The sequence below is a fragment of the Euphorbia lathyris genome, chromosome 3, assembly GCF_963576675.1.
Source record: "Euphorbia lathyris chromosome 3, ddEupLath1.1, whole genome shotgun sequence".
NCBI lineage: Eukaryota > Viridiplantae > Streptophyta > Magnoliopsida > Malpighiales > Euphorbiaceae > Euphorbia > Euphorbia lathyris.
The window spans coordinates 16,449,968-16,477,805 of NC_088912.1; the positions used below are offsets into that span (position 1 = coordinate 16,449,968).

The 27,838-nt window shown below is 36.1% G+C and overlaps 2 non-coding genes across 2 annotated transcripts; both read right to left on the reverse strand.

Annotated features, from left to right (window-relative positions):
* Positions 1 to 6,771: 6,771 nt before the first annotated feature.
* On the reverse strand, positions 6,772 to 6,852 carry TRNAL-AAG (transfer RNA leucine (anticodon AAG)). Its single transcript has one exon. It is a non-coding gene; the product is annotated as a tRNA-Leu (tRNA).
* A 2,816-nt stretch (positions 6,853 to 9,668) lies between these two features.
* On the reverse strand, positions 9,669 to 9,749 carry TRNAL-AAG (transfer RNA leucine (anticodon AAG)). The gene has a single exon. It is a non-coding gene; the product is annotated as a tRNA-Leu (tRNA).
* Between the last annotated feature and the right edge of the window lie 18,089 nt (positions 9,750 to 27,838).

The following is a 27,838-nucleotide window of genomic DNA, read 5'->3' on the forward strand; positions in this document are numbered from 1 at the left end:
TTCGTTAGCTAAAAGATGAACTGGCATAAGAAGACGAAACCTGCAAGAAGAAGACAAGCCTGACTACTGTGGAAATTCAGATGACAGGATTGGCCTGCAAATCTGAAGCTGACCAGGGCCTTGTCTCAAAAAGGAGTCGTTTGGATCAATAGACAAATCCAAGATTCAAATCATTTATGCTTCAGACCTCAACTATAAAAGGACATGATCATTCTTGGGTCATTAGCCGATTATAACAATAACAAAAAGAGTATACATACAAAGCACACAAAAAAAAACAAAAGAGATCTTACACCAAATTTCTATTCTTGTGTAAAAGCTAGATTGATTTTCTATAATCATATAAAGTGTTCTTCATCCGAAAAGAACAATTTGTATCAATTGTAAAATTGAGAGTGTTGTGTTGAGTACTTGGTGTTGAGTGCTTAGTGATAGAGAAATCTAGGTGTTTGGTTATAACACTTAGTAAGAGTTGAGTAGACGAATAAAGGACGGTACTCTTGCATATTCAACTGCCTTGTAAATGGTTTGTGCTCTACCTTTAAAGAGCTCAGTATTGGATTTAAAAAGCCCGGAGGGATTCTGGGGACTGGACGTAGGTGTAGAGGCCGAACCAGGATAAGTCGTGCTGAGTAATCTCTAACTCTCTCTCAATATATATATATATATATATATATATATATATATATATATATATATATATATATATATATATATATATATATATATATGTATGTATGTATATCTGTATGTGTTGCTTGTTATATTTACTCGGCATATAAATTGTTTAAATTGACACTGAGTAAATAAGAGTGTTGAGTTGGAAGCTGACCACAAAAGTGTCAATTCCCAACTCATATGTAAAATAGTTCTAGTCGACATCTAACTAAAGATGTCTTACGCTACAATCGGCCGTGCTGACCAAAACTGAGTTAACAAACTCAAGAAAATAATTAAATCAGCTTAATTAAAACGAAAAAAGTTATATTAGTTCCTACCCCCCCCCCCCCTTGGAACTAATCACACGGGACCAACAATCATGTTCCCCAAATAAATTCTACCTTTGTTCTTGTTCCCCAAACGAATTTGGGTCTGGTTTCTATTAATGGATTTGCTATGAATTTGGGTGAGATTTTGAAATTTTTGGATGGTGTATTGTATTTGGAGACATCAACGAATCAGGGGCTGAATCAAAGAGCTCCTTTGTTTAAAGGGATAAGGTGCCAAAATAGGCCTATGGTTTTTAGGGAAGGATCAATTTAGGCTCAACGTACAAAATAGCACTAATATAGGCTTAACGTTTAAAAAAGGTACCAATTTAGGTCTCAATAACGGATTGGACACGTCATTCCTATTACTCCGTTAAGTTCTTATTTCTCCATCCACATGTCTCGTTCCATTATCGAGGCCTAAATTGGTACCTTTTTTAAACGTTAAGCCTATATTGGTGCTATTTTGTATGAAGCCTAAATTGATACTTCTCCAAAAACCATACACCTATTTTGATACCTTATCTCTTATTTAAATTGCAACCCAAGATTCTCTATCGTGTTATTAGCATTCAACTGCTGGCATTTAATTCTCTAATCTTAATGTTTCGGTTAGTTTCGTGTTGTTTGATGGTGTGAAAATTGAACTGTGAGAGCTTGATTCAGTTGTTTTGGGTTTGTATGATTGATCTATGTGTCTGTTCGGTTCTTCTTTTTGTAGCTCCTTTTTACTTTTTGAGTCAAAACCGCAGAATAAAAGTGTTTAGTTAGTATTAAGAAACATCTTCTTGTAGCTATTTCGGAAGAAATTCAACTGACTTGTAACCGCAAATTGGTCAACCAAACAGGCCTTATGTAAATGAAATTCTGGTAATAGGTTGAGTGATCAAGCTTTATTGTCAAATTGTTCACTACATGAACCTGTTGGTTTCCTTTATTGTTTCTATAATATTACCTGAAATAGGACAACTGCTTTGCTGGTTAATTCATTGAATGCTTCAACAGCTAAAGTCTGATGGCCATATTTAAATTCAAGCATTTATCTTTATACTTTGAAGATCATCACTTAATTAACTTGTGTATTTTATGTTGTAGGGAGCAAAGGGATGGAAGAAAACGTGCAAAGAATGGGCATAACAAGTCATGAGATTCAAGGTTTAGGTTTTTAGGCTTCTTATATAGTTAAATGTTAGTTTTGTAATAACAAACCCTTTGGTTAATATTGTGATATTCACATATGTACAAGTTTATTGTTATATATAAAGGTTATTTGCACATTATTTGCAATCTACTTTGGTTACATATACGGGTTCATGGAAGAGGTAAAAACCAAAAAAAAACAATGACAAAATTCTTATAAGAAAATGTCATCTTACTTTCTATCTAACGATACAGAACTGATAACAAACTGCCATACTAATTACGTTCCAATGACAGAATTTAATACAAATTATATCATGTGAATTACGTTATGATGACAGTCGAGAAAACAAAAACTGTCATAACATTAATATAACACCTCCATTTTAACTTAATATTTTGACAGATTATTTAAAAATGGTGTCACGAGAACATATATTCGGTGACAATTGTTATTAGATAAACCGTCATATAATTAGTGGTCAGATGACAGGTCACTATTTGGTCGATGTCATGTGAGGCTATTACGGATGACAGAACATGATCGTCGTATGATGCCTTAACAGACGGCAGCGAGCCCTGTGACAGATTTATATCGTGCAGGACGACGGTTTTTAACCGTCATCTGAAGAGGGTTTTGGCATAGTGTATGTTTGTACTATTGGAAATTGTTAGTGAGCTTCTTAATCTTATCCATTGTATATTCTTTCACAATTGATAATTTTGCAGCGTGTACATCTGCCAAACATGTTGGTTGAGATTCTATAACTAGGACCAACAGTCCTTAGTAGCTGCGTACCCAATGAGTCGGTTAATGAAGCGGTGCCTAAGACCACTTAGAAAAGTCTTCTCGACCTCGTATTGATTTCTTGCTTTTGCTTTAAATCTTTTATGGCCACTTCACCCTCTTCAGTTTCTGTTTGGTAAATATGAGAGTACTTCCCATTACTAATATGTCTATACTCTTCTAAATTATTAGTGAGCTCATTAATCTCATCCATGGTACATTCCTTGAGAATTTACATTTTTGCAGTGTGTACATCAATCAAACATGTTGGTTGAAATTTTGTAACTAGGACCAACGATCCTTGGTAGCTACATACCCAATCAGTCGGTTAATGAAGTATTGCTTGAGACTACTCAGAAAAGGCTTCTCGACCTCGCATTGATTTCTTTATTTTGCTTTGAAATCTTTTGTGGCCACTTCACCCTCTTTAGTCTTTCCTTTGTAAACGTGAGAGTACTTCCCATTGCTAATATATATACACTCTTGGAAATTGTTATTGAGCTACTTAATCTCATCCATAGTATATTATTTCACAATTGACATTTTTGCAGTGTGTACATCAGCCAAACATGTTGGTTGAAATTCTATAACTAGGACCAACGGTCCTTAATAGCTGCATATCCAATCAGCCGGTTAATGAAGTGGTGCGTGAGACCACTTAGAAAAGTCTTCTCGATCTCGTCTTTATTTCTTGCTTTTGTTTTGAAATCTTTTATGGTCACTTCACCCCCTTCAGTTTCTTAATTGCCTCTAATTCAGAATCAATTCATCACATTCCCACATCTGTTTTCTATCTACCATCTTCTCCGATTTTTTATGGCTGACGCATCATGCCACCTATAGAGTTTCAATGGTTGCAATTTTTTGATAAGATTTACTCGCTGACGCCTACTTAGTGGTCACAATGTCCTGAATATGAGAAAAACTATCAGTTTTGTCACAACAATTCATTTTATTCTGAGAAATTTTAGTAATTGTCTCTAACTCAGAATCAATTCTTCTCATCTCCACATTTGTTTTCTCTACACTTTATTCTCCGGTTTTTTTTATTATGGTTGATGCATCCATGCCACCTATTGTTTTTCAACGTTACTCCTCGACACTTACTTTGTGGTCACAATATCTTGATAAGACGATCTTGTCGATCCCACGTATAATGGTTCACTAGTTATGATTTTTTAGGAAATTGGTAAGTACTAAACTGTCTGAGTCTGATTTTGATAGTTTTTTTTGTCTTCCAACCACTAATGGAGCCCATAGATTTTCGTACCTTAGTCATTGCCACTGTTGGTATTGAATTAAAATTTATGCTTATACTTTTTTTTTTAATCAAGGCTATCATGTCATGGTGCCTAAGAACTGCAAAATGGTGTCGCATTAAATTGTTTTTGAAACTACATAAACAAACAAAACAATTAAGAGATAAGAAAATTAAGTATAAAAAACAGAATAATATATTTTAATACCTTCCAAAATCAGTCAACCGATGATCCAGTTCACATGGAATTTCTTCATTTACAAAAAAGCCATGAATCATGATGTTAAAGTCAATGGAATCACGACCACTCGTAAACAATCCCAACATGTCGTCATCAACTCTTTCCAAACAAACTCCAAAAAGTTGAAGCACACTATTCTTAATCGCAATATTACTAATGTTTTTTTTTACAGTGAATAAAATCTAGGCCTGACAATTATCGTGTTTCGTGTCAAAATCGTGTTATTTCATATTTATGTTTCATATGGTTTTATATGTTATAAATGCTAGAAAAATGATTTTCGTATCAATCGTGTCGTGTCAGTCGGGTTGGCTCTGTAATCGTGTTTTCGTGTCAGAAATTGTCACCTCTAATAAAATCTAGACAAGTACAAATTGCTAGAAAATATGGTATAGTTCAGGCACATAAGGTGTGCTTATTTTTAACATTTTTTTTTACGTTTTCGTGTTTTTCGCATTTTTTCACTTATGTGTTTTTTGTGTTTTCACATGTTGAATGTTCTTGTGGCTTTCGCGTATTTACACGTTATCGTGTTTTTAACAGTTTTCACATTTTTTGCGTGTTTTTCACATTTTCTTGTTTTCCAGATTTTTCAAGTTTTCAAGTTTTTAACGTTTTCTTGTTTTCCGTATGTTTTCACGTTTATTTGTGTTTTTCGTGTTTTCACATTATTTGTATTTTTCGCATTTTCGTGTTTTCATAGGTTTTTCTACATTTTTTCTATTTTTGCATTTTTATTGTTTTTCATGTTTATCAAGTTTTTACATATTTTTGTGTTTTACCGTTTTGCATATTTTTTTTTTTGTTTTTTTGCATGTTTTTTGTCTTATATGTTTTTCGCGTTTTCACCATTTTCCAGTTTTGTTTCATTTTTTTTGGGTATGTTTTACCATTTTTATATTTCGTTTGAGCTAATATATATTTGAAAAATTTATTTTTATAATTAAAATTTTAAAATAACTAAGAAATTACACTTGAGTGTAAGGATGTCTTTTAACTTACAAAACTAGTTGATATGGAATGAAATAAGGAAATGGGCTTAAGGAAATAAGCCCAGACCCATTATTTCATATATCTGGTCAGCCCACCCAAGTACGAAGGGCTTTTCCGAAAATAACCAAAGGGAAAAGACCTCAAACTCCAAGTTACATGCTAAAGTCATTTATTGCAGGAATTTAGGTTCCGAACCAATCTGATAGTGACACGTGTGGCTAGGCACAAACTCAAATGTCTATAAATAACTGAATACTGTTAGATTCTCTCTAAGTTCTGTATTCCCAATACTGACTTAAGCATCAAAGAGGGTTTGCTGGTTTACGGCCCCCCTATCTTACAATTTTCTATTTTGTAGGTCTTTAGAAGTAACATTTAGATACTTCAAGTCCGATATCACTAGTTATTCCAACTTATTTCATTTTTTTAACCAAACATGTGAATAGTTATTCTTGCATTCTCTCCTATTCTATTCCTATGGAATAACTATTCTATTCTATTCCATTCCGTGAACCAAATGACACCTAAAGGTTGGATTAATAAATACGTAGACTTGATTTCTGTTGAAATATCATTTTTAATCTAATTCATTTTCAGTTTATAAATTCGTTCATCACACTAAAAGCGATAAATAAATACTAAATAATAAATTACAGTTCAAAACGGCAAAAATAGCCATATACAACCAATCTAACCCTAAACAAACTTATAAACTGCTAAATAGATAAACGTTAGCCGTGGGACGTTGAGACTCGTCTTTCGGATTTAACTACGACGCCAGACTCGTCATTCAGATCCTATTGTCCTATTCAATCAACATGTAGTTTGATCCGTGAACTAAATCTATCTATCTTAACAAATTTATATTTATTCTAGAAACACCCCTAATCCGTAATTAATCGCATTTTATGCGTTAGTTTATCTATTCGTCTATTTACTCCTACTAAAACATAAATTTACGAAAATGAGAAATTACAAACTCAACCCGATGAAATGGGCCAAAGGCAGATTTCTGCCTTTCTATAGGTAGTAGCCGATTGGCTACTGGTGGTGGCCGATCGACCACCTACTGTAGAAACGAAGAACTTTGATTTTAACAAAATATATTAAAACAATGATGTTATGAATAATAAAAAAACAAAATGTGAAATTGGAATAGGAAAAAAACATTTTGAATGTTGAGAGTGGGATTTGAACCCACGCCCTTTCGGATAAGAAACTTAATTTGGTGTCCTAGACCAACTCGGTCATCTCAACATTCAAACGTAGAACTTTGATTTAACAAAATATATTAAAACAATGATGTTATGAATAATAATAAAAAACAAAATGTGAAATTGGAACGAGAAAAAAACTTTTTGAACGTTGAGAGTGGGATTTGAACCCATGCCCTTTCGGACCAGAACCTTAATCTAACGCCTTAGACCAACTCGGCCATCTCAACATTTTATATTTTGTTTCACACTTCTAATACAATAAATATTATATGTTTTTGTCATTAACTGCTTAAAATATTTCATCAATAATATTTGAATTATTTCAATTTTACTAATATGATAATAAAATTAAGCCAATAAATTTTTAAAATATGCATAATATTTGATCTTATAGTAAAGAATTTAGGGAAAATGTATATTTGAGTGATTAAGCTATAAGTCTTTCAAATATATACATTAAATCTTAGATAAGTGATTTTTTAGCATATCAAGTCCTTTTTAAATGGATACATTAAACAATTGATCAACTATTTTTTAGATCTGTATTATATTAGATCAAATATACGAGGAAAATAATCCAAAATTGGACTAAATCGTTGGCTTATTTTGACCGAACTGGTCGAATTTGGTCAAAAAGAGTCAAAGTTTATTCCAATTCTGAATCTTTTTCTTTAGCAATTTAGTCTGTTTAGTATCTTTTGGATCCATGCTCAGCCATATTCATGATTGACCATGGACATCCTACCTATTTAGTTTGATAATGGACATTGCTTATATCTTGTCTTAAAATGATAATGCAATTAATTTTTCATTTTCTCTTATTGGACAAGGAGAAGCCGCGCAGAAGATGAAGCTTCTTAGTGAGAAAAACAAATCGTAGTCAGGAGAAATGAAGAGAGAGAATAGTATCAGGAAAAATGCTAGGGACAAGTAGAAGATGGAGCTTCGTACTGGAAAATCGTAGCCTGGATAAACAAAGAGAAAGAAGAGTATCAAAGCTTCAGTAAATAGAAATCAAGATCAATAGGAAGAAGAAGGAAGAAGAAAAAGAAAGATACCTAGTGAATGATGTCTTTTGACTTACAAAACTAGTTGATATGGAATGAAAGAAGGAAATGGTCTTAAGGAAATAAGCTCAGGCCCATTATTTCATATATTTGGTCAGCCCACCCAAGTACGAAGGGCTTTTCCGAAAATAACCAAAGGGAAAATACCTCAAACTCTAAGTTACATGCTAAAGTCACTTATTACAGGAATTTAGGCTCCGAACTAATCTGATAGTGACACGTGTGTCCAGTCACAAACTCAAATGTCTATAAATAAGCACCAAGATCAAGAAGGAAGGTGCACACTTCTAAATAACTGAATACTGTTAGATTCTCTCTAAGTTCTGTATTCCCAATACTGACTTAAGCATCGAAGAGGGTTTGCTGGTCTCCGGCCCCCTATCTGACAGTTTTCTATTTTGTAGGTCTTTAGAAGTAATATTCAGATACTTCAAGGATAGTTCGATATCACTAGTTATTCCAACTTATTTTATTTTTTTAACCAAACATTTGAATAGTTATTCTTTCATTCTCTCATATTCTATTCCTATAGAATAACTATTATATTCTATTCCACTCCGTGAACCAAACGACACCTAAGAGTTGGATTAATAAATGCATAGACTTGAGTTTTGTTGAAATATCATTTATAATCTAATTCATTTTCAGTTTATAAATTCGTTCATCACACTAAAAGTGATAAATAAATACTAAATAATAAATTACATTTCAAAACGACACAAATAGCCCTATACAACCAATCTAACCCTAAACAAACTTATAAACTGCTAAATAGATAAACGTTAGCCGTGGGACGTTGGGACTCGTCTTTCGGATTTAACTACGACGCCAGACTCGTCATTCAAATCATATTGTCCTATCCAATCAACATGTAGTTTGATCCGTGAACTAAATCTATATATCTTAACAAATTTAATATTTATTCTAGAAACACCCCTAATCCGTAATTAATCGCATTTTATGCGTTAGTTCATCTATACGTCTATTTACGCCTACTAAAACATAAATTTACCGAAAATGGGAAACTACAAACTCAACCCGACGAAATGGGCCAAAGGAAGATTTCTGCCTTTCTACAGCTAGTAGCCGATTGGCTACTGGTGGTGGTCGATCGACCACCTACTGTAGAAACGTAGAACTTTGATTTTAACAAAATATATTAAAACAATGATGTTATGAATAATAAAAAAAACAAAATGTAAAATTGGAATAGGAAAAAAACATTTTCAATGTTGAGAGTGGGATTTGAACCCACGCCTATGGAATAACTATTCTATGGAATAACTATTCTATTCTATTCCATTCCGTGAACCAAATGACACCTAAGAGTTGGATTAATAAATGCATAGACTTGACTTTTGTTGAAATATCATTTATAATCTAATTCATTTTCAGTTTATAAATTCGTTCATCACACTAAAAGCGATAAATAAATACTAAATAATAAATTACATTTCAAAACGGTACAAATAGCCCTGTACAACCAATCTAACCCTAAACAAACTTATAAACTGCTAAATAGATAAACATTAGCCGTGGGACGTTGGGACTCGTCTTTCGGATTTAACTACGACGCCAGACTCGTCATTCAGATCATATTGTCCTATCCAATCAACATGTAGTTTGATCTGTGAACTAAATCTATATATCTTAACAAATTTAATATTTATTCTAGAAACACCCCTAATCCGTAATTAATCGCATTTTATGCGTTAGTTCATCTATACGTCTATTTACGCCTACTAAAACATAAATTTACCGAAAATGGGAAACTACAAACTCAACCCGACGAAATGGGCCAAATGCAGATTTCTGCCTTTCTACAGCTAGTAGCCGATTGGCTACTGGTGGTGGCCGATCGACCACCTACCGTAGAAACGTAGAACTTTGATTTTAACAAAATATATTAAAACAATGATGTTATGAATAATAAAAAAACAAAATGTGAAATTGGATTAGGAAAAAAACATTTTCAATGTTGAGAGTGGGATTTGAACCCACGCCCTTTCGGACCAGAACCTTAATCTGGCGCCTTAGACCAACTCGGCCATCTCAACATGTTGTGTATTGTTTCACACTTTTAGTATAATACATATTATATGTTTTGTCATTAACTGCTTAAAATATTTCATCAATAATATTTGAATTATTTCAATTTTACTAATATGATAATAAAATTAAGCCAATAAATTTTTAAAATATGTATAATATTTGATCTTATAGTAAAGAATTTAGGAAGAATGTATATTTGAATGATTAAGCTATAAGTCTTTCAAATATATACATTAAGTCTTAGATAAATGATTTTTTAGCATATCAAGTCCTTTTTAAATGGATACATTAAGCAATTGATCAACTATTTTTTAAATCTGTATTATATTAGATCGAATATACGAGGAAAATAATCCAAAATTGGACCAAATCGTTGGCTTATTTTGACCGAACTGGTCGAATTTGGTCAAAAAGAGTCAAAAGTTCATTCCAATTCTGAATCTTTTTCTTTAGCAATTTAGTCTGTTTAGTATCTTTTGGATCCATGCCCAGCCATATTCATGATTGACCATGGACATCCTACCTATTTAGTTTGATAATGGACATTGCTTATATCTTGTCTTAAAATGATAATGCAATTAATTTTTCATTTTCTCTTATTGGACAAGGAGAAGCCACGCAGAAGATGAAGCTTCTTAGTGAGAAAAACAAATCGTAACCAGGAGAAATGAAGAGAGAGAAGAGTATCAGGAAAAATGCTAGGGACAAGGAGAAGATGAAGCTTCGTACTGGAAAATCGTAGCCTGGATAAACAAAGAGAAAGAAGAGTATCAAGGCTTCAGTAAATAGAAATCGAGATCAATAGGAAGAAGAAGGAAGAAAGATACCCAGTGAAGCAGATGAAGAGCTGTTTGATTATCGATATTGTTAATGGGAAAAGAGGAGGGAAATGGCCCTTTCCTTTTTCCATCCTATTAATATTAAAGTTTCTTATCCATCTTGTTTTGGAAAAAAAAAATCTTATCCATCTTCTTATGCTTAAAATGTTACATAGACCTTGAGTTATTCACAAATTTGTCTTCCGTGTATGATTTAGAGGTAAATTGAGCTAAATTTAATTCAGACTCAGAGCCGTTGCCAAACGTGCATTTTGGTTGAGTTTAGGAGATTTATTTGATGTCATTGAGCATCTTAGCGCAGATTCAAAAAAAAAAAGATTTAAGGGAAAAAAGTAATGGATAAGAACATCCGGTCACGTCCACATCATCCAAAATAAGACTCTATAATCACACACTACTAGAGTACTTTGTTATTTCAAATTTTGATAGGCCTCACTTGTCATAAAATACTCTATTATTCAAATAACATACAATTAATAATTTTTACCCAACAACCTAATAAATTCAATACTAATTATTAATACTACAAAAATATTTATCCAATATAATAATTAATTCAATGCGTATTATTATTTCAATAAAATTACATAAATAAAAAATTATTATGTGATTAATTATTTATTGATTGAAAAAAAAATTAAAAAAACACTATTGGAATAATTATTATTAATTGATTAAAACACGGGTTACATACTACATAATATTTTAAGAGAATCATGCATTAAAGTCTGTGACTCTGAAATGTTGTCATATATGTTCAACTAGATCGAGTTTGACATTCTTATGGGTGACTCTATTACGGAACTATAAATCCCATGTGAGGTAAGCCGTAAAATTAGGAGCAAGTCCATGACGAAGGTTTTCAATACCGACTGGTTCATATACTTCTAAAGGATAGGTTCAATTGCATGTGGAAAGCTTATGTTGGTAGGGAAGAGTGAAACATATATTGATTTATAAAGTAAAAGTAAAATTTTCCACAATTATTGCACAATTTATTACATTTATTATATTTAACAACTTAACTACTTTCTACCAATAATATTTAAAACCCATCAATTTATAAAAAATAAAATAAAATAGAGCATCACCGAAAATGAGAAAAAAATTCAATCAATTTAATATATAAACCAAACACTAAAATACGTAGAAATAAGTTACAATAAAATATTAACCTCTAGCACAATTAATAACATTAAATGCAAAAGAAGCATCTCACTAGCTGTTTTTGGTGCACGCACCAAAAGCAGCTATTAAAGTGCTTATGTGCATTGATATTATCTTTTGAGAGTATTTTGGTCCGCTTTTTGAAGAGAGAGGAGTATGTTGCTAGAATATATAATAAACTTCACTTAGCAACAAGAGGTTTAATGATTATTGATTCGCTTCAAAATAGTTCAAAAGTACATAAAAAATTTATTAGTTTGACAAATCGTCTCATTCCATTATACTATTTTCCCAATGCAAACCAAATGATTCCTAATTCTATAATTAACATATCCTAATCCACACTCTGTAATGAAAAAAGAAAAGGTTTTCTAAACCTGTAAATAACACAATTTTGCGTTGATTTTAAGAATGAAAACGAAAACATAGCTCAAATCAATTGTATTTGAGTGCATATGTACAACTGTTTTAGCATAGTGGGTTTATATGAAACAATAAAATATACAATTATACATATCAAATCCAATCAATTAGAAACGCAATATAAGGAATGATAAAAGGAATGATACACAATTTAGCATCCAACACTCAAATTATAGCCCAATCAACATCTCACAATCTTGCAAACTTCAATGTAAATCAGAATAACAAAAATGGCATTTGAATTTCAAGGCCCAATCTTAGATACTTCATTATCTAATATAATTTTCAGTTTAATCCTAATTTAGTTCTCTTAACAAAATAAGAGGAGATGAACAAGAAAGAGTAGCAGAAGTAGAAATGGAAGAAGGATTGGGAGAAGTGCACACCTGAAAAGGAAGGGAACGACTTGAAACAATGAGCCGGTGAGAATGCTAAGATGAGGAAAATGGAAGTGTTGAGGTATGGCGGATGGAAGGTTTAAGAGGAGTGGCAGATGGGAACTGCTGAATCGTCGTCTGTATGTTAAATGGAGATAGATTTTTTGGTCCCTTATGTTGTGAGAATAAGTTCCTAAAGGGGGGGGGGGGTGTTACATGAACTATTTAAAATTTTAGGTTTATTTTAACTTATGAAAATTAATTTTTCACAAAGTTCAATAGCACAAAGATATTGTGTGCGGTCAGATGCAACTTTAGTTGATTAGCAACCAACGTTTTTTCTGATATTGAGCCAGAAGATAACACATGCTTAGTTGGATAATCACACATCAAAGATAAAAGCAAACAAATATAGGAGATAATGGATAGAAGATACTACTCAGCAGTTTTATCCTAGTTCAGCCTCCTACCAGCATCTAGTACCCGAAATTCGTCTTTCGAGCTTTAATCCACTACTGAGCTCTTTCTGGTAGAGCAAAAACCCTTACAATAGTTAATGAGTAGTTACAAAGTACCGTCCTCTATATGCCTACACTCAGAACTATCTAACTCTGATTGCTGAATACCGAGCAACTCAGAGTCTTGTAACTAACTATAGCGATTGATAATGTTTTGTGCTAAACTAAGAACACTTTGATTGAACTATTCTATTGTTTACACAGAAAATAAGAGTCTGTGTAAAATGACTTTTCTTTGCTTTTTGCTGGAACTTCGAGAATGAGTTTGCTCAGAGCTTTTGTATATATGTGAAGATCAAGTTCCAATGAAGCAAATGATAGGCCTTTTATAGTGACACTTCAGGGCATCAGTCATTTCAAATTTCGAAATAACCGTTGGAGGGAAATGGCTCTCCTTTCCATTTCATCCTTAGTAGCCAGTGCCACGACCAATCACAATGATGTCTCCTTTGTCGATCTGATTCTCGATCAGCAGCGCTTCAGTGCTTTACACAGAAGCTTCAGATTGTCTCTCCATTTTTTGCAAAGACTTCAGGCCAACGCAGCGACAGTTTGTCTGTTGCTTCTAAATCTTTCCCCAAATGGTTAGGCTTTGTCTACAAGTTAATAAGTCAACTTATGCTTTGTCTGCTTCCTTTTTTGGTCTTCAAAGTCAGTAGCTTCGTGGTGAAGGTAATGGTTTTCTCTTCTGGATCCTTCTTCTTGCTGGGCTGGATCAATTTATAAGCCAGGGATCCATTTTGACTTCTTTCTTCATTTACTTGGGCTTTTGACTTTAGCTCTTGGGCTTTGGCTTTAATTCAATTTTTTTTATACTTATATATTTTAAATCATCCAAAAATACTCAACAAACACATTAGTATAACATAAATCAACGCTTTAAATTTAATGTGTTAACAATTATGCTTAGGGATATTAACACCAATTTATATATGTTTGTCAAATCAAAATTAAGGTTGAAGTGGTATTTCAATAAAATTTAGCTCAGAGCTGCTGTCAAACGCGTATTTTGGTTGAGTTCAGGAGATCTATTCGCGCAAATTGTCCGTTCTTGTCAAGCTTCTCATTTACTACTGTATTCTAAGTCTGTAGACATTCGAAGAATTATTAAAAGCACACTCCATACATATTTTGCAATAATGCGTAACATAGACCACACATATTATAAGAAGCCCCATTATTTTAATTATTAAGCAGGGCCACAATACACGAGCGAAATGGAATTGGGGGTCCTCTAAGTGATATGAAATATGGGGTGCTTAATATAAGAACTCAGTATGTTATCTACTAAATTTCTAGATAGATTTGTCACGTATCATATTTTTAGTATATCAAAAGCTGATGTGTAAATTTATTTCTTTTTCTTGCTTTTAAGCAGACTAGTTTTAGATCCGTGCAATGCACAATTTTGTTTTTATATATATTTTTAGCAAAAACAAAAGCACCGGTTTTGTATATTTTCAATGAGCATGGTATATTTTTCTTTTATTATAACATTATATGTATTAAAGATTTATTATATCTAACTGATATTTATATAGTAAAATTAAGTAATACATTTAAGTATATGAATAGTTTAAAATTGAAATTAAAATAATATACTCAAATGTAGGAATTACCTAGTCCATAACCCTGTACAATGCACGTGATGCCTTATAATATTCTGGTGAAAAAGAATTCAAGCAATGACATAAAATTATTGTAATCAATCAATTTTAAATTTATATAAAAAACTTACATATAAGAATTGTGATTTATAAATTTATAATTTTCATACACTAGTCCTAGTGTGATACAGAATCGCAGAAAGATCAATTTTCAATTTGCAGAAGTTTTGCAGAAATTGGAGCGAAAACAGTTTCCAAAGTTCGAAACACATTTCATATTTTTCTTAATTACCGATACGTGCTCGAAAATTTTTAATTTCAGTTTCCGGAGATTTCTATTTCATGTATCTCAAAAAAGCGTTGAAACGAAATTTGGAATGCTTTTTCGTGCATGGAAATTAGTTATGGGATGTCTTAAAGATAAAAGCATTTCGAATGAAACATCAGAATTTTGATGTTGTCTTCTTGACTTTCAATTGAATTGAAGTTGTAAAGCCAACGCATGCACCCACTTTAACTATAAATCTATGCCTTTTCAAGGTGGCGGAGGAAGATAGAGAAGCAATATTAGAAGGAAGAAATTCTCTACCCTTAGTATAAGTAAACCAGTCTGTTAAAAATTGTTAAAAAATATAACAGTCTGAATAATAAGATTCGTGAAATGATATAAGCAAGTAAGGTACTTACTGAAATTGCAAACACTAGTAAAATACGAATCAGATCAGATTTTGCACAAAAAAATAAATCTATGATTTCATTTTTACTTGCAACTATGCGGTAAGATTCAAATATAAAATATCAGCACCGAAAAATTATTCAAAACATTTAATAAAGACTTATTTAGAAGACGTAAGAGATTTCTTCCATAAAAAAAAATCAAAGAATTGTGGTTAATATTGTTGTATGGAACTGACATAAACAAGTGATCTTTATGAGTTTTAGATTAGTACAAATAGCAAACCTCAAATGTGTAAGACATACAGAAAAAGGAGAAGCAGAAAAAAAGGTGAGGAAATTAAAGAAGAGTGAATGTGTGACGTGAGCAATTGAGTGAAATAGTGTAAAAAACAAATGCTTGATTCATAATAAATGCTTACAGTTTTTTTTTGTAATATTACATTCTTCTATATCAATAAGATATATATTATTTAAGTGCTCCACTTTCCTAACAAGTGGTATCAGAGCGGGCGGTCAGGATTCGGTATGTGGTCGAGTATGAGCAGACGGCCATGGACTATTTACTGAGTGCTAGGTGTTCGCGATCTGGGATCGTGGTGGTATAAGGGATTTTTAGTGCGCATTCCAGGACTATGGAAATTATTGGTCAGTGACCAAACTTACTTGGTTAATTAAAGGAGATAACCAAGTCATGGAAGATATGTCAGCCTCAGTAAGCACTCTGGAAAAACTCAATAATAATAATTATAGTACTTGGAGTACTCGTATACAATTTTATCTGCTTGGCCAAGATTTATGGGAGACTGTTGGAGGTAATGAAACAATGCCTTCGATGGAACAAAATAATCTTAAGACATGAAAGGTCAAGTGTGGTAAAGCTATGTATGCTTTATCAATTTTGGTGGAGGAAGATTTGCTATAACACATTAAGGATGCCAAAAACCCCCCAAAGAAGCATGTGACACTCTTGTTGAATTATTTGCAAGAATGAACAATGCCAAGCTCCAACAACTCGAGAATGAGTTACTATCGGTCTTGCAAAACGACATGTCAGTGATTCAATACTTTACTAAAGTCAAAACTTTATGTAAAGACATTTCAAAATTGGATCTTAAAAATAAAATTATTGAAACAAGAATGAGAAGAATAATAGTCCATAGGTTGCGTCCCGAATTTAACGTGCTTGTCACGGCAACCTGTGGATGGGCTAAAGAGCCAAGTTTGAATGGATTAGAAAACACATTGGCTAATCAATAAGCTCTAGATAAGCAAATGTCTAAAGTCTCAATCAAGGATGAAGATAAAGCTCTTTTTAGCAATAAAAAGAGCAAGGATCCAAAAATCACGAGATCGAGAAATGGCGAAAGATTCAGACAATGATGGCATACAAAGCAACAAAGAGGGAGTTGGCAACAAGGGGGAGCTCAACACAACCATAAGCAAGCGTACGAGAAGACACTCGGCACAAGAACGACCAATGCTATAATTATGGCAAAAGAGGTCACTGTTGAGACACCTTTCCATATGATTTTGATTTGACAAAATTATTTAAGTAATTGATAAAAAAATATTCTAACACTTTAAATTTAAATGCCTTGATTTGTTCATACTAATGTGTTTGTTCAATGTTGAGTTTATTGATATATAAGACATTAAGATTAAAAGTCCAAAAGCCCATAAGTGGAAGTCAAGCCCAAGTCAACACATCAAGACCTCACGGCCCAAGATTTCAAAGGGCGGTCGTTTTGTACAGAGCACAAGCTCAGCTTGAGGAAGGATCGAGAAGCCTTCTCTCAATTGCTTCAAGATGAAGCTGCTGAGTGGAACGACAAGAAGTACAAGACAGCGGCAGACAAGAACCAACTTCTAGACAAAGTATTTCTACTTTGGGTAAAGTTCAGAAGGCGCAGAAAGCTGTCTGGAAGACTTTGCCAAATATGTCGAAACATTCTGTTTACCGGATGAAAAGCTGCCAAGGACAGAAGATGCAAGAATCTCATTAGTCAACGACACTGAGCGCGTACTGAGTGACAACGACAGGAAGCCGTTTCCCTCCAACGGTTATTTCGAAATTCAAAATTACCGGTGCCTCAAGTGTCACTATAAATAGGCCTCTTATTTGCTTCAATCGATGTAGATCTTCAATTAGCGGAAACGCTGTCCAAATTCATACTTGAAGTTCTGTGAGAAAAGCAAAGCAAAAACCTTACACCAATTTCCAATTATTGTGTAAAAGTCTAGAGTGATTTTCAATCATCTAAAGTGTCTTAGCAATTGTTGTTTAGGACAAACACTTCATCATTTCTAGAAGAATAGAAAGGAGAGGCTGAGTACTCGGTTATAGTACTCAGCGGTAGATATAGGAGTGAGTAGAGGTATAAAGGAAGGTACTCTTGTATACTCAGCTTCTATTGTAAAAGGTTTCGTGCTCTACCTTTAAAAAGCTCAGTAGAGAATTCAAAAAGCTCGGACGAGTGCCGGGGACTGGACATAGACGGAGAGGCCGAACGAGGATATGTCTGTTGAGTAACATATTTCTAACCCTTAAACTCCTTTATATATTGCTTGCTATAAAACTGACTAAGTAACGAACTCACGCTGAGTTGAGTGCACTAAGAAGCTGAGTTCAGGAATAGACTCTAAGTGTTATCTCCTGACTCTAGTAAAGAAACAGACTTAGTCACAAGTTGACTAAGCTTGTGTCTTGGAATTACTTAGCGTTGTGTGTAAACCTTTTCTTAAAAAGAAGTCAGCCTATACGGATAAAATTTTAAATAGTTCCTATCCCCCCCCCCCCTTTGGAACTAAACGTGTCATGTTATAAGGGAACAACAAGTGGTATCAGAGCTTAATAGCTCACTGAGCAAGATATAACTATCTTGAGCTGATCCCCACAATGGCTGAGAACAACACTCGTTTCCTCTCAGGAAATCAGACAGCTCAGATTTTACCTGAGGGACTGTCCATTACTCGGCCTCCTCTGTTCTTTGGGTCTAACTATACCTTTTGGAAGAACAGAATGAAAAATTTCATCCAGGCAACAAATATGAGTGCATGGCTTTCTATATTCCAAGGCCCATTTGTTCCTGTTGAAACTACTGACGGCCAAACGGTTGTTAAAGCTGAAACTAAATGGACAGAGGATGATCTCAAGAAGCTACAAAATCATGCTTCGGCTATAAACATGCTTCACTGTGCGTTAGATGCTGCAGAGTACAACAAAATTTCAGGTTGTGAGTCAGCACAGGAGATCTGGAAGAAGCTGGAGGTCACCTACGAAGGAACCAACAAAGTGAAGGTGTCCAAGGTGAACCAACATATGAAGTTGTACGAGCTCTTTGAAATGAATGATGATGAAGGAATCTCTGACATGAACTCAAGATTCACAAACATAATCAATGAGCTAAAGAGACTTGGCAAGATCTTTACTGAGGAAGAGCAAGTCAAGAAGATACTGAGGAGTCTTCCTAAAATCTGGCAAGCCAAGAAAACTGCTGTTGAGGAAGCTCAAGACTTAACCACCTACAAGTATGCTGAACTCATTGGCTCCCTGCTGACCCATGAGATCTCAATAAAGAACTTCGAGGTGAAGGAGAAGTCTGAAGATAAGCAGCAAAAGTCTCTTGTCATGAAAGCTGACTCCACCGATGGGAGCTCAACATATGATGAAGAAATGACAATGTTCACTAGAAAGATGAAAAGGCTGTTCAGAAAGAATGATAAATATTCGAAGAAGCCTTACAAGAAGTTTGATAAGTACAAAGCTGAGTCAAGTGACAATAAGTACAAGAAGGACAACTCAAAGCCCATTACATGCTTTGAATGTCATCAAACTGGCCATATCAAATCAAGCTGTCCTACCTTGAGGAAGGAAAGGAAGAACGGCAAGAAGGCAATGGTGGCAACCTGGAGTGATAGTGATGAGTCATCATCATCAGGAGACGATGCCACTAAGCCAGCAAAGACCTGCTTCATGGCAGATGAGCTTGCTGAGCCTTGTGTTTCTGAGCATGCTGACCCCTCCATTGCATCTGATGATGAGGAGCACTCAACTGAGGTAATATCACTACCCTTGCTCAGAAATGAAATGGTTAATACCCTGAGTGACCTCTACACACTTGTCAAAAAGTGTAACAAAAAGGTTAGAGCACTTAGCAGGTGATGTGACGAGATTGAGGAGGTCAAGCTGAGTGACCTTCGGTATCTTCTCCAAGACAACTCAACTTTGCATAGTAACGTAGAAATTATGCAAAAGTTTATCTCTGAGGTCCAATCAGATTCTAAGAAACTGAAGAAGGATGTCACATCTATTCAGAACCAACTTAAGGTTCCGAATAAAAGAAATATTCCTCTGAACACTCAATACCGAAGTACTAGTCAACAGAGATGGAATCCTCAGCGGAATGTCCAGTGTGACTTTTGTGGGAAGAAAGGACACACCACTAAGGTGTGCTGGCATGCTCAGCACTGGGGTGCTGACCAGTCAGTGAGATATCCTAAACGGAAGGTCAGCTGCGACTTCTGTGGGAAGAATGGACACACTGTCCAAGTATATCGTCATAAAATGAAATATGATGCTTTACCTGTTGAACCTAACAAACAAGGACCCAAAAAGAATTGGGTACCTAAAAGCAACTAGCTATAATGCAGGTAAGCCTGAGGTGTGCTGAGAAGTTAAAGATGTGGTACATTGACAGCGCATGCTCGAGGCATATGACTGGTGATGAAACTCAGTTCATCACATTTGTGCGTAAACGAGGAGGAAGTGTAAGTTTTGGAGACAACAAAAAGGGTAAGATAGTAGGGTCAGGAACCATTGGTGGTAATCCTACTATTGAGTCAGTCTCCCTAGTCAGCGGACTCAAATATAACTTACTCAGCATAGCTCAGCTATGTGACAATGGGAGAAAAGTTATATTTGATGACACTGGATGTAAAATATTCGAGGGTAAAACAAATGAGTTGATTTTAACTGCCCCTCGTATTGATAACGTCTTGATGCTGAACTTAGAAAAGAAGTTTTCAAAAACTGTATGCTTAGTGTCAAAGGAAGAAAATTTCTAGCTATGGCACATGAGACTTGGTCATGTAAGCATGGACCTCCTAGCCAAATTAGCAAGAAAGCAATTAGTTGAGGGACTGCCAGAACTTAAGTTTGAAAAAGATCAACTATGCCACGCTTGTCAAGCTGGAAAACAAACCAAATAATCTTTTCATAGTAAAAACATTGTCTCAACTAAGCGTCCATTAGAGTTACTACACTCGGATCTCTTCGGTCCAGTCCAGCCGCTGAGCTTGGGTGGTAGAAGATTTTCCTTGGTCATTGTAGATGACTTTTCTCGGTACACTTGGATCATCTTGCTGAGTAGCAAGGATGAAACCTTTGAGATGTTTTCAGCTTTAGTAAGAAAACTTGAAAATGATAAAGACCTTAAGTTAGCTCACATCCGAAGTGATAATGGTGGAGAATTCAAGAACCAACAGTTTGTTGAATTCTGTGAAGCCAACGACATTGACCATAATTTTTCTGCTCCTAGAACGCCTTCAACAAAATGGGGTTGTTGAAAGGAAAAACAGAACCTTGGTTGAAATAGCCAGGACAATGCTGAGTGAGCATAGGCTTCCAAAGTACTTTTGGGGAGAAGCTGTCAACACAGCGTGCTACATACTTAATAGGGCTCTAGTTAGACCTATATTAAAGAAGACCCCCTACGAACTTTGGAAAGGACGAAAGCCCAACATTGGATACTTTCGTGCCTTCGGTTGTAAATGTTTTATCTTAAATACCAAAGACAGCCTAGCTAAGTTTGACTCAAAAGCTGATGAAGCTATCTTTTTAGGCTACTCAACAAACAGCAAAGCATACATAGTTTTCAATAAACGAACTTAGGTCTTAGAAGAGTCAGTACACGTTGAGTTCGATGAAACTAACCCTGCAGGAAGAGACATGCAGCTGACTGAGGATGATCCCCCACTCAGCTCCCGCTGACCAAGAAACATCTGCTGAGTCATTGCCTCAAGGGCTGACCAAAGGTAAAAGCGAAACTCAAATTGTTTTCACTCACCAATCTACACCTGCAGAGATTATTGAAACACAACCAGCACAGGACATAAATCTACCAAAAGAGATCAGAATACCAAGAGGACACTCAGAGAGTGCCATTCTTGATGCCGCTGAGAACACCCTGATGACAAGAAATCAACTCAGGAGATACCTCAGCAACGTAGCATTCGTCTCAATTCAGGAACCAAAGAACTTGGCTGAGGCTGAGTATGAAGAAATGAAGTATGGGACTTAGTGCCAAAACCAAAAAGCTAGAAGACCATAGGAACAAGATGGGTCTTTCGCAACAAGATGGATGAACAAGGGAACATGGTCAGAAACAAAGCAAGACTTGTAGCTCAGGGCTACAGTCAGCAAGAAGGTATTGACTACGGTGAGACCTTCGCCCCAGTGGAAAGGCTAGAGGCTATAAGAATTTTATGTGCTTATGCAAGTTATATGAACTTCAAATTGTTTCAAATAGATGTTAAGAGTGCATTCCTTAATGGAGTTATAAACGAGGAAGTCTATGTTAATCAGCCTCCAGGGTTTGAGGATCCCAAGTTCCCAAACCACGTTTATAAGCTCAAAAATGCTCTGTATGAGAGGCTGACCAGTTTCCCGCTGACTAGAAAGTAAGTCAAAGGTAAATCTGATACAACCTTATTCATTAAGAGAAAGGGTAAAGATACCCTATTGGCTTAGATATATGTTGATGACATTATTTTTAGTGCCACTAACGAGTCAATGTGCAAGGAATTTAGTAAGCAGATGCAGACTGAGTTTGAAATGTCAATGATGGGAGAACTCACCTTCTTCCTTGGACTTCAAATCAAACAAGGGGAAAATGGCATCTTCATCAGTCAAACTAAGTATGCTAAGGAGATATTGAAGAAGTATGAACTTGAGAATTGCAAGTCAATATCTACCCCTATGGGCACTGACACTGTCCTCTGCGCTGACGAAAGTGGTAAGTCAGTAGACAGCAGATTGTACCGAGGTATGATTGGTTCTCTACTTTACTTGACTGCCAGTAGGCCGGACATTCAGTTCTCAGTATGTTATTGTGCTAGATATCAATCTAACCCTAAGGAATCTCATTACATAGCTATAAAAAGAATCCTTAGATATTTGCAAGGCTCGGTGAATGTAGGTTTGTGGTATCCCAATACTCATGATTTCACACTCATTGGATACACTGACGCCGACTACGGACGAGACAAGCTTGAACGAAAAAGCACCTCAGGAGGTTGCCACTTCCTTGGAAGCTGTCTTGTGTCCTGGTTCAGCAAGAAACAGGCGTCAGTAGCCCTGTCAACCACTGAAGCTGAGTACATTGCTGCTGGAAGCTGTGTTGCTCAAGTCCTATGGATTAAGCAACAACTTGAAGATTATGGGGTTCAGACTAAAATAATTGAAGTGAATTGTGACAACAAGAGTGCCATTGACCTATCAAAGAACCCAATCCAGCACAACAGGATGAAGCATGTCAGCATAAGACATCACTTCATCAGAGATCATATACTCAAGGGAGAGATCAAGCTGACCTATGTCCCAATGGATGAGCAGCTTGCTGATATCTTCACAAAACCACTGGCTCGTGAGCAATTCAACATACTTAGAGAAGCCATTGGTATGTTTAATCCTCTTCAATAAATTCTAAGTACAATATGTGATATGTGCATGCTGAGTGAATTACCATGCTGAATATTTTGTGCTGTCACATGCTGAGTAGATATACATGCTGAGTGTTTATCTTAGAGCTGGGCCATTAAGCATACGAATTACTTCTTTACGTAACACTGACTTCTCAGAACTTTAAACGCTTGAGATCCTTAACACTTAGTAAAAATCCGTTGTAAAACTTAATGAAAAACACGCGAATTGAATAGCCACCTAGGATGACGTAAGCGCAATAATTAGAAAACACACGCGCCGAATGTGTCATAAATGCCAGAATCCTTGTCGATTGAGTATCTCGAGGTCAAACGGACACCTCAACGCTTAGGATCAATTCGAAACCTCTATAAATAGTGGACGATTTCCCACTCTTACCTCTTTACGCTTAGAATCTGGTATTCAAATACTCTTCTCTAAAAACTCCCAAACTTCTCAAAACTTCTCTAAGAATCATGGCAAAAGATTCTCAGAATGTCTCCGATGCCGGTTACACCGTTAATCGCTCCGATGAAAACCCTCAATCCCCTGCCCAGCAGGAACACCATGAGACTCCCACCAAGTCTCAAGAAACTCAGCGTGACCGCTCAAAGGTCACTACACCGAGGAAGCAAACCAAGGCTGACCAAGCCACCTCCTCGAAAGGGAAGCAAAAGCAAGATAAGGCGAAGAAGCCCGTGGAACGCACCTACTCTCTTGTTTACGAGAGTGTAAGGGGATATAAGGTTGACCACTCTAGATGGTTTTTAAAGGGCTTTGTGGAAGCTGAGCAACCTTTTTGTGAGTGGATCAAAAAGAACGGCTGGACCGAGCTGTTCTCAGTGCGCGAACATACCTATCCTGAGTTAGTAAAGGAATTCTACGCTAACTTACGAGTCGCTGATGATGACCAAGACTATATGGTAACTAAGGTTCTAGGAAAGGATATCTTCATCAATCCTGCCTACCTTGCCTCACTACTCAAGCTGAAAAACGAAGGAGCAATACTTCGTAAATCTGGTGACCAAGATAAAACCAACTACTCCGTTGAGTTCTGTAAGCCTCCTGGTCATGTAGGGGAGATTTCGAGTACCTCCATGGGTTAGCATCAGAAGATGGCCCACTACATACTAACCAATTTCATCTTTCCCAAGATCAACTGCACCAACTCAGCGACAAACTTTGAGCAGTGCTTCATTTGGCACATGCTGACCTACACGCCGATAAACATGCATGTCTTCATAATCGGTGGGTTTCAAAGAAGCACTGGAACCCTTAGGTTGGGCTCCATCATTACCAGAATCCTCAAAGACCACAAGGTGAGCTTAGTTGAGGAAATCCACACAATAGGAACAGAAATAACTGCAGTTGCACTGTTTGGTCTGTTCTACGATCAACCTATTGTGCCCAAGAAAGGGAAAGGGGCCGCTGTCCAGGAAACTGAGGGGATGGTGACTCGAAAGGGAAGGACGGAAAGAAAGAGGAAAGTTGTTCAAAGCACCTCTGAAGAAGTTGTTTCTCCACCAAAGAAGCTTAAATTTGTATCCAGAGGAACTAAGCCTCAAATTCAACAAGGTCAGGATGGACCTAGGTCACCTGAGAAAAGACCAAGGCAAGCTGAGCCTGAGGTAGAAGAAAGAGAGGATATTGATGAGCAACCATTAAGAAAGAAGAAGAAGATCTCTCCTAAATTAAGTCCTATCGATGCCCTTCCAACTGACGTCGTCATTCTTCCTAACTCACATTATGTACGAATTCAAGACATTGACATTGAACAATAGTCAGATGAAGAGGAAGAACAAGACCAATTGGGGGGTCAGTTTGAAGAAGAAGAAGAACTGGGTGGTCAGGTTGACACTGAGGAGACAGCTGATGATGAGCAATATGAACCAACCAACACTGAGCTGGTTGACGAAGAAGATGATGAGCCAACGGCAAATCATCCCGCTGTTCAAAGGGAAACTTCACCTACTGACTCTATTGAGTCCATTCCTGCTGACCCTACTCCTCCAAAGATAAAGAGACTAGGAAGACTTAAGAAGAAGGCATATCGATCCCCCGTCATTGACCTCATGGGTGACTCACCTCTGAGGGATGAGATCACTGACCTAATAGATATACACCTTAAGTTCTTCTCTAACCCTATTGAGTCTCCACCAGAGCAATAAGAAAAGCAAGCCTCTGTTTCTCAGCCTAAGGAACATGCCGACTTAACTGCTTCCCCAAGCCAAAATGATGCCGAGCAAGTGCTCGAAGATCCTTCTCCTTCACATGTTGAGCAAACTAAGGAAATGCCTGCTCAGGTCAGTACTGAACCCTCTCAGCTTCCCAAATCCATTCAGCTTCAGCCTGACTCTGAGCAAGTAACACATTCTGCCGATCCTCCTCTTCCACAAATCCAAGTGCAGAATCTAATCCAGTCAGCTTCCACTGGAAATCTTACCTTAAGACCAGCCGCTAATCATGTTGGCACTTCTAATGTTGAGCAGAACCAAACACCGCCTCCATTCGGTTCTACTCCTCTTCCGGCATCTGGGCCAACAAATGATGAATCATTCAATTATCTTACTGCCTCTGAGTCTGGTCGAAGAATCATTGACTCAGCTCAAGCCCTTCTCCAGGACCTTCATCAAACAAACGCCGATGCCGCTGGGTCTATTAATGTTGAGCCCACTCAGCTCTCATCTGTCACGCAGCTTCTTACTGAGATTAAAGGTCTTAAGGATCTTCTGAGCGTCATGACTTCATTCCAATCTCAACAGCCCAGGCAGGAATCAATAACGAAGCTGGCCGAACTCCAGCTGACCATGGTTAATCACATGAACTCTCTACAGGGTCAACTTCATCAATTGTCAGCTGCGAACACAATGTATGCAACTTCTGCCGAAGTTCATGAACTCTTCAACCAGCTTCACACTGAGCAAGAGAAAACCAATCACCAACTTTCTTCCTCCTCCCAATGCTCCATTGAGCAAATTAGTGAGGCTGTACGTCTGCTGAACTTAAGCAAGGACGAGATGGAAACTGACTAGCTCAAAACGAACGAAATCCTGAAGTACTCTAGAGTTACTTTCAACCACGTGCGCCACTTAAATGCTCAACGTCAGTACTTTGACACATCCTTGCTGAAGATGTTTCATCAAGCATTTTCCATGCTTACTGACAGTATACACTGGGTTGGAAAGTCTCAAGTATATATTCTGAGTATGCTAAGTGCCGCAGCTATCAGGATTCCACGTGCTATTTTGGATGATGGTGTTCCAATTTTTGATGGCATAAATGAAAGCACACGAAAGCTGAAGGCATTCTCTAAACGCCTAACTCAAGCTGCCATTGAAGACACCTTCATTCCTCCTCCTGCCGATGGTGGCAAAATAGGGGACAAAGAACAAGCTCAAAGAACTCAGCAATCAGAGGAAGCTTCAGGAAGTCAGTAAAAACACAAGGAAAGGGAAAAGCTAAAGAGCATGAAGCCCAACTCAACTATAAGAAAACATATCTTGACTAGGATTGACTAGATTCAATTTTGTTAAACTTGTAGTCTTTCCCTTATGCATTGTTTTTTTTTTGTTATGCTGACCTGAATACAAAACTATGCATGCATCTATCTTTTCAACACTGACCAATCTTATGTGATGCTTACTTATGTTTTGTGCTAAATAGTTAATGCATCTTTATTAAATCAACTGTGCTATTTGTCTACATTGCTTTATGATTGTATGTTGTGTTGATCTATAAGTTGACCTCTTTTACATGTCTTTTTAAAACACATTGAACAAAGATATACTCAGCGCTCTCTGATACCTAAATCTTCCGCATAAACTGAGTTAAAAAGAATATGATTTATAAGCTAACCTATTTCTGAAAACTGACCTTAGACTTACTTGATTAAACCTTGAAATGTTTAAAGTAAAACTAAGTCAGTGGCTCAACCCTTACGGGAGAGTATCCTGAGTAATATAAGGTCAACTATCATGGGGGAGCTCAACACTGAGTTCTTTAACTGAATATTTTTGCCAACATCAAAATGAGGGAGTTTGTTGAAACACATTTCCACGTGATTTTGATTTGACAAAATTATTTAAGTAATTGATAAAAAAATATTCTAACACATTAAATTTAAATGCCTTGATTTGTTCATACTAATGTGTTTGTTCAATGTTGAGTTTATTGATATATAAGACATTAAGATTAAAAGTCCAAAAGCCCATAAGTGGAAGTCAAGCCCAAGTCAACACATCAAGACCTCACGGCCTAAGATTTCAAAGCGCGGTCGTTTTGTAAAAAGCACAAGCTCAGCTCGAGGAAGGATCGAGAAGCCTTCTCTCAATTGCTTCAAGATGAAGCTGCTGAGTGGAACGACAAGAAGTACAAGACAGCGGCAGACAAGAACCAACTTTTAGACAAAGTATTTCTACTTTGGGTAAAGTTTAGAAGGCGCAGAAAGCTGTCTGGAAGACTTTGCCAAATATGTCGAAACATTCTGTTTACCGGACGAAAAGCTGCCGAGGACAAAAGATGCAAGAATCTCATTGGCCAACAACACTGAGCGCGTACTGAGTGACAACGACAGGAAGCCGTTTTCCTCCAACGGTTATTTTGAAATTCGAAATTACCGGTGCCTCAAGTGTCACTATAAATAGGCCTCTCATTTGCTTCAATCGATGTAGATCTTCAATTAGCCGAAACGCTGTCCAAATTCATACTTGAAGTTCTGTGAGAAAAGAAAAGCAAAAACCTTACACCAATTTCCAATTATTGTGTAAAAGTCTAGAGTGATTTTCAA